A 7,500-nucleotide genomic window follows, 5' to 3' on the forward strand; every position below is an offset into this window, starting at 1 on the left:
TGTGGAGTTCTCGGGCGTGACCACGGAGAATCTCATCATTGCTTGGGATAAGGATATTTTCATCAATTGTTTGAGGTTTGAAGAGGGTTGCGAGGACATACTGTACATAGGAAATTAGTGGTTAACAAAACTGGGCCAAGAAAAGCTTAAAATCTAAGAAATTGTGCAGTAAATATTCGTGATTCTGAGTCAACCCGCTCGCGCATGCGCAGTAGTGTCTAGCTCTCAAAATAGCAGGTGTAGCCAGCTAGCCTTCAGTCTGTGTGTGAATGTGGTCAAGTGAGGGCCTACTGGTGTGTATATTGCCCTTTAAAACGATTTATATTACTGCGGTTTACCATTGAAATCCAGGTAGTTGTTTTAATATTAGATTTGGTCATTATGTCGTTAGTGCAATACGGAAAAAAAATATTACAACGTTCAATTAGTTTTGAAAATTGGTGAAAGTGGGGAGCTTTGGGGCTACGGGTTTAGGGCTGGCTGGACCGTCCCTCGGCATTTGGTGTGGTTCCTGAGCCACCTCCCCAGATTTGGTGAAATACGGCAATTTGGATGACGTATTCTAACATAGCATGCGTTTCAAGTAAGAAGTGACGTCGATAGCATGTGGTAAATTTGTGAACTTAATATAAGGCGAGTAATGGTTATGTTCCATTCTTTGCTTACCACAAAGGCTCGTTTGGATATTTCACTGTTCTTCAATTGACCTGTTTGTGACTTGTTCGTAGGTCTACTCACAGGAAGTGGCACGATGGTTAGTGAAATGATTTGCTCCAAGCGTGACCATTTGAGTGTTTTAAAAAAGTCCGATAATATTGTAGATGAATCAGTCGCAACATCGATCGCCCAATGGACGAACCTAAATATTAGTTCAGTGAGGAAACCTACGGCGATATATATATATATATATATATATATATATATATATATATATATATATATATATATATATATATATATAATTTGCGTGAGGTGAAGTGGAGGCAAAGGCTTAGGGCATCCTAGATCTTCGGAGCCTTTGCAGAAAATGTACTCTTTATCACAAGTCTATTGGTTACGGTATTCTGAGTCTGTTGCCTGCACCGTCAGTGATATATTTGGTTTCTTTGAGCACCGTTGTCTGCCAAACACATTAAGATTGGCATCACATTTAATATATAACACTTTTGTATAGCAGTGCACAGTGGTCTACTATATTTGATTTCTTGGTACAGTACTTTGTGATATGTGCCTTATGGCAGAGTTAGCTAGGAATTCAAATGTTTTGTGGTGCACATCTTATTCTGTAGTGAAATTTAGGGATTGGGGTGGATTTCTTTTATGTAGACCAATGATGAATGATATGCTAGATGTATAAAACTTTATTTTATGTAGTGTACATGTATTTAAAGTATCAATATTTGCATGTCATAATTCACCGTGTTTTGGTATTTGTATATTAGATATTTGCCAACGGTCCTCCCCCTATAAAGGGAGGTAGCCAGCTGAGGCATACACCCATTTTTTGTTTTCCTTTAACTTAGCTCCTTGTGTGTATTCTAACTGTAACATATCACAGCAGTCTTCATAGTCATGTATAATTATCATTAAATATGTTGTACTATATTCTCATTTTCATTTATATTGTGTACTCTGGAAATTATTTTAGGTCTGTTTCTCTTATGTTGAGGACTAGTATTTCCTAACCTGTATTGCAAAGTAACTTTTCACCTGCTGGTGATCTGAATGGTGGGAAATGTGGCTGTAAGTGTTGGTAGTTCCATTAGTTTTGTTGTAGCCAATATGCACACAATTCAGTTTTTCTGTCGTTACCTGTTGGGGATAGTTCAGCAGTTTCATAGGATATTCACTTGGACACGGAAAGCCCAAAGTGGGTGGTATTTTGTTTATATTAAAAGTGATTGTCAAAATTACTAAAATTTGATGAGTGGCTCTTCAAAAGGGAAATGTCTGAGAGAGGTCAGGTGCAAGCAATTCATATTATATCAGTGTTTGAGGAATTCTTACTCCTCGGTTCTTCCTTTTATTTTTTTCTGCCTTCCTTCCTTCCTTCCTCTTCAGGGCTTGTTGGCCCATAATGAAAAGGGTCTGCTCGCTTTGGGTACACTATACTAAAAGCAGTGCCTCAGTTTATTGGTAAACCCCCTCCCCCAGCATAACTTTAAAATGGGAGATATCAGTATGAGTGTTGTAGTTGTGTTTGCATTGATGGTGTTTTCAAGCAGGAATTACACATGTTTGGAGTACAGTGAATAGGCAAAATGGAGATGAGAATTATTTGCTTAGATAAATTGTTGATGTCGATGATCTCCTTAAGGGGTACTTAGTTTTGCAGGCCTTGTTTGCACCCTTTTTTCATGTATCCCACACATGTTCAGATGACCAATATACAAAGGCAGATAAGGAATTTAGTCTATGCACCTGTTTCTTTGGTTAGCTGTGAAATTAGGGAATTTTCCTGTGAATTTCTTGTTCTTGGTGATGTGTTTTCAATTGTTGGCACAAATTATTTATTTTTAAATAACTTGTCTCCACTTATGATTTTAAGTGTTTTTTTTATGCTTCATTGTTTTTATTCTTGTTCATACCTAGGTTCATAATCCCTGATTCTTTGTGTGTGTATATATGTGTATATATATATTATATATAATATATATATATATATATATATATATATATATATATATATTCACAAAACCAAAATTTTAGCATATTCGTAAAATGTTCATAACCCAGTCAGAGAAACAAAGCAAAAGAAAGACTATCTGTATATTTCGACCACAACTGTGGTCCTCTTCAGGACCACAGTTGTGATTGAAATGTAGAGATTGTCCGTTTCTTTTGCTTGTTTCTCCAACTGTGGGTTATATTTAAACCTGTATGTGTGTGTGTGTGTGTATATATATATATATATTGGTGAAGGTGGGTGAGGAAGACATAAAAAGTTCTGACTAGTTTCGCACAAATAGGCTTCTTCAGAGAAATAATGTAATAAGGAGAAAATAATGCGAACATATATATGGGGCACTGAGGAGCTTTGGAGAGCTCACCCAGGATCACCTCTGCATATTGGGGATTTTGTCCTGTTGTCCGTTATTGAGGACAACTAGGACATTATGCCACCGGAACGAAGACCCCCCCAGTAACGGACAACAGGACAACTAGGACATTACGCCACCGGAACAAAGACCCCTCAATAACGGACAACAGGACAAAATCCCCAACATGCAGAGGCGATCCTGGGCGAGCTCTCCAAAGCGCCTCAGTGCCCCATATATATGTTCGCATTATTTTCTCCTTATTACATTATTTCTCTGAAGAAGCCTATTTGTGCGAAACTAGTCAGAAATAAACTTGGACTCTAAAATATGTCTTCCTCACCCACCTTCACCAACCTGTCACAATGCCTCAATATATATATATATATATATATATATATATATATATATATATATATATATATATATATATATATATATATATATATATTAATCCTTAGATGTGCATTCCTGTGGCCTTCCACAGATGAGTGATCAAAATTAGCTTGTAATGTCACAGCTACAATTTAGGTAACAGTCAAAGAACCAGTTCTACATAGTACCATCTGTGTAGTGCTGCTTCATCTTCCATATGTGACTAGTTTTTATATTTACTCCTTCCCCTCGTCCCTTAATCCCTACCACCAGTGGTGCTGGCTGGGGTATTCCATTCACCATTGTTTTTAGCACCGGTCAGTGAATATACTGGTTTGTTCTGGTGGTCTAGAAGCCTCCATAGCCTAAAAGGGATAGAGTAACCAATAAAAAAAAAATAGTAACATGTTTGTAAATCACAACTAACACACTCCAGTCTTAACTTCTGCTCTGAATGTGGTAATAATGGTGAGGAATATACATTGTATGCAATGATAACTTGCTCAGTGAAGGTGGAGTTTTCTCGACTTTAGTTTGCCGAATATAATGGGGATGTTGCCAGAACTGGCTGTGTAGGTCGAAACTTGATCTATCCATTCTCCCTTTTCACTACCTTTTATCCCTATGTGACCCTCTCTTCCATTCCAAATGCTCAACCAGGGATTCCTCTCGTGCTCACCCTTGAAGCAAAGGGACTTCAAAGCTGAATGCATGAACTTTAAGGGAATTGGAGTGATGATTGAAATCGTGCTTGTGGTGCTTCATTCTGTTTCATGAATACTAATTTGAATATGAATGGGGAATGCTATGTTCCTATGACTGTGAAGGGTTGTATGTGAAGTGTCTAAGGCATAAAATTTACTACCCTCTTTTAAGAAAGGCACATTGAGGTAATCCATTCATATTTCATTATGTATGATGTGGAGGTGAGAGAGAGAAGTAACCATAGGCTGGCTGTATGTTCTGGTTGTTCCTCTTTAGAATGCAAACTCATGAGATTTGCAAGGTTTTGGTGTGCTTTAAAACTGACGTGCCGGTTGCAGTATTACTATTTGTTTTGTTCTACCTTGTGGTGGTGTCGTAAATCTTCTATTCTTTTATCGCTAATATTGTGTTAATGTATAGCCACTCTGGGGGTCAAGTTATCCAGATACCGTGTGTGTATGGATCCTATGTTGACGATTGTGTAGGCTTACGGCAGACTCCGTCGACACATTCCAGTCCCAACCGTACCCGATGGGATGGGTGCAGTCTTTGGATGTGCTTGAGAGTGACTCCGTTATATTGGATTTATTGTAATGTTCAGTATGACCACAACGCGTCACTTTGGTGTATAGAAATCCCTCCTAATTAGTACTAGGATTTATATCTGCACTATAATCCATAAATTGCAATTGTAGTGTCCCTTGTATCCTTGTGGTGTTTATAGATAGATCAATTACTTGTGTTGGGCGTAAATTTTTCTTGGCTGTTCATCGGGGATCCTGGTGCCAAGTACGGTGTCCGGGGGTCGATCTGTTTGTGCCAAGTCTCGTCCGTAGCTCGCTATCTTCCCCACCAGTTGGAAGTTTGGTGCCGGTCTGCCACGTATGTATCAGATAAATTATGATGTTAATTCCACGTGTATGTATGTCTTGATGCTAAAAGAAAAGAAAAATGTATATTGTTCGGTGCGCAAGGTTGTTTGACGATCGAAATTCGGCCGCAAAAAAAAAAAAAAATGGATATCGGTCATAGTAGCTATTTTATTTTGTCAGTAATTACTACAATACTATTGCAGGGTAAGTCGGGCAATGGGTTTACTTAAGGGTGAAAACTGCCACACAATTTAATGGTTATGATTTCCACGTAATGCATCGTTCGTAGTTTCTGTTCACTGCTGTTGAGCTGTGTGGTTTGCCATAAATTTGTAGGCAAGTAAGGATGCTGTGGATATTACAAAACGTGTTACGATCCCCATTCCATCAAATGAGTGCCATGGGATGAATAAATGAACAAGTAACTCATACGTAGAATATGATTCACTGCCCCCACTCACTCCCTTTCAATTAAAATAAATTCTGTATTTGTGTGGACCTTCAAGTATTATGGACTTGAATGTCCGGAGATCGTACGACCTCGTGATGTCTGCCCAAGGTTACCCTGGACGCCCCACGAAGACCTGAGTGTCACCAAAGCATTGAGAGCCCCTCATCCCGCCTCCCAACCCGGACAGCGCGACCTTCGGGTCGCGACAGATAGCAGCAGGGTTTATCGGTTGTTTGTTCTACCAAATCAGCATTAGCCGCAGTGCTAGAGATAAATTTTAACCTTGATGTGGTGTGACTTGTAGGGAAAACCGCGCGCGTGTCCGATGTGGGGGGGGGGTAGCTTGCGTCACTCATGAAAAATTGTGCCTCGTAATGTGGAAGTCCTGAAGTGCGGGAAGAATTCACTGGAATAAACACGTGGGTGATTGCTTGAAACTGATTCAGTGATGACGTATGAGCCCGTGGTGACGTCAAACAAGTTCTGCTCGCGTTTGGTAAGGCCATGACGTCATATTCCGCGCAGGTTTTCATTGGCTAGTGAGGAGTCGATCGGAGCTCGGTTGGAAGTTTACGTTGACTCTCGGAGCAGATGGATCCAGTGAGAACAGTGCATTGTGACGTGTATGTGACGTCAGAAGAGAAATTGAGTGGAGAGTGCCGATACTGTATTAGTTCTTCCTTGAAGCACATGTTTTACGTGGTTGGGCAGAGACATGGGTCAAAAAGACCGGTTTGGTAATGGGAATGCCTCTGTCCATTTATGCAAAGTATGAACTGGTTTTCTGTATTTCACATATTTTCGATTTTTTTCTAAAGTGGTAGGCATGGCCATCCGGGTGACTAGGCAGCAAGTGCCAGTTTGGTGTTAATGGTGATGTTTGATGATGTTTTTCAATCAAAGGGGAGATATGTTGCAAGGTGCCGACAGACCAGGAATTACGTATCGGGGTTTCCGTGGGATTGGAAATAGGTCACAAAACTTGTGCGCCTTACGACAGCCCTGGAGACAAGGATTGTTGGAATAATCGTCGACGGTGTTGGAACGGCATCTGTGGAAGGTGCCTGACGCAATGGTCATGTGTGTACGTACGTGCGTAGGCTACGTCAGAACCAGCATAGCCAGCCCTCGCTCACGGAGAACGTGTCAGTCTCTCTCGTGGCGCTCTACCGAGCAAACAGTGCAGCATCGGCAGTCGAGTGCGTGCTGCAGTTGGAGTTTGTGACCGAACTTGTGTTTGAAAAAATAGCTGTGTGCGTGGTAAGATATAGTTTGTGGTTGTTTTGCAATAGTTGCGACCCGGGTTATATGTGTGTGACCGATAAAGATAGGGGAATCTCCTCACAGGTGAATGAAATATTCTGTCGATAATGTTCAGAGCACGCTAAGGATTGCCCGCCTACTTAAAAGATTTCCAGTTATAAAACCGTGCATCGAACAGGGAGATGAATGTATATGTTGACGTGCCTGTGAATGCACATCGTAATTGTGAATGTTTTAAGTGAAGTGAAATTGTTGATTTGCAGAACAGAATCGTGTTTGTTCAGTGTTCGTCATTTTTCCCGGAGTACAGTGTTATCTCGCAACAGACTTGGGAAAGTAGTGGTGGAGAAGACGGACCTTTGTTAAGTGTACGACTCGAAACCCTTTAAATACCAGTACTAAACGTCAGAAGAGTTGCCCCTTTGTGGAATCTGTTCGGTGCGTGTTTATGTAGTTGTTGGTAAGTAGCCAAGATGTTGGTGTAACGAGATTTTCGGTAAATTTTTGGTCGGTTTGCATACTTATATTTACCCGATTATAATTTATAGAAGATGAATTATACTTGTGGGATCATGCTTTTTCTCGGCAATTTCTATATAGTGAAAGGGATCCTGTAGACTTCTGGCGCTTTGAAGTGATCTGTTTTATCTATCACCTTTAATTACCTAGACGCAGCAAATCGGGTCACCTAACTTCAGTATGTTTACCAGATTGTATATAGGAAATGCAGTACTCTTAGCCTTAGGGTCCCGTCTCTTACTCGCCAGTATACCTAGTTTCATATTCATAGGCTTGT

General features: G+C 40.2%; 1 protein-coding gene across 19 annotated transcripts in view; it reads left to right on the forward strand.

Annotated features, from left to right (window-relative positions):
* Window positions 1-7,500, forward strand: part of LOC143020303 (uncharacterized) — a 139,367-nt gene that overhangs the window by 90,691 nt on the left and 41,176 nt on the right. The window contains exons 1-2 of one of the 19 annotated variants that reach the window (XM_076176578.1): window positions 6,426-6,701; window positions 6,968-7,164. The exons of 12 other annotated variants lie outside the window; for them this stretch is intronic. The gene's annotated coding sequence lies outside the window, so the exon portion shown is untranslated. Of the gene's footprint in view, window positions 1-161; window positions 352-6,191; window positions 6,211-6,425; window positions 6,702-6,841; window positions 7,165-7,500 lie in introns of those variants that run through there. 6 more of the 19 variants (XM_076176586.1, XM_076176587.1, XM_076176583.1 and 3 more) reach the window with 6 other exon arrangements.

Source organism: Oratosquilla oratoria, chromosome 39, assembly GCF_046742065.1.
Source record: "Oratosquilla oratoria isolate Oo_2021 chromosome 39, ASM4674206v1, whole genome shotgun sequence".
Classification (NCBI taxonomy): domain Eukaryota; kingdom Metazoa; phylum Arthropoda; class Malacostraca; order Stomatopoda; family Squillidae; genus Oratosquilla; species Oratosquilla oratoria.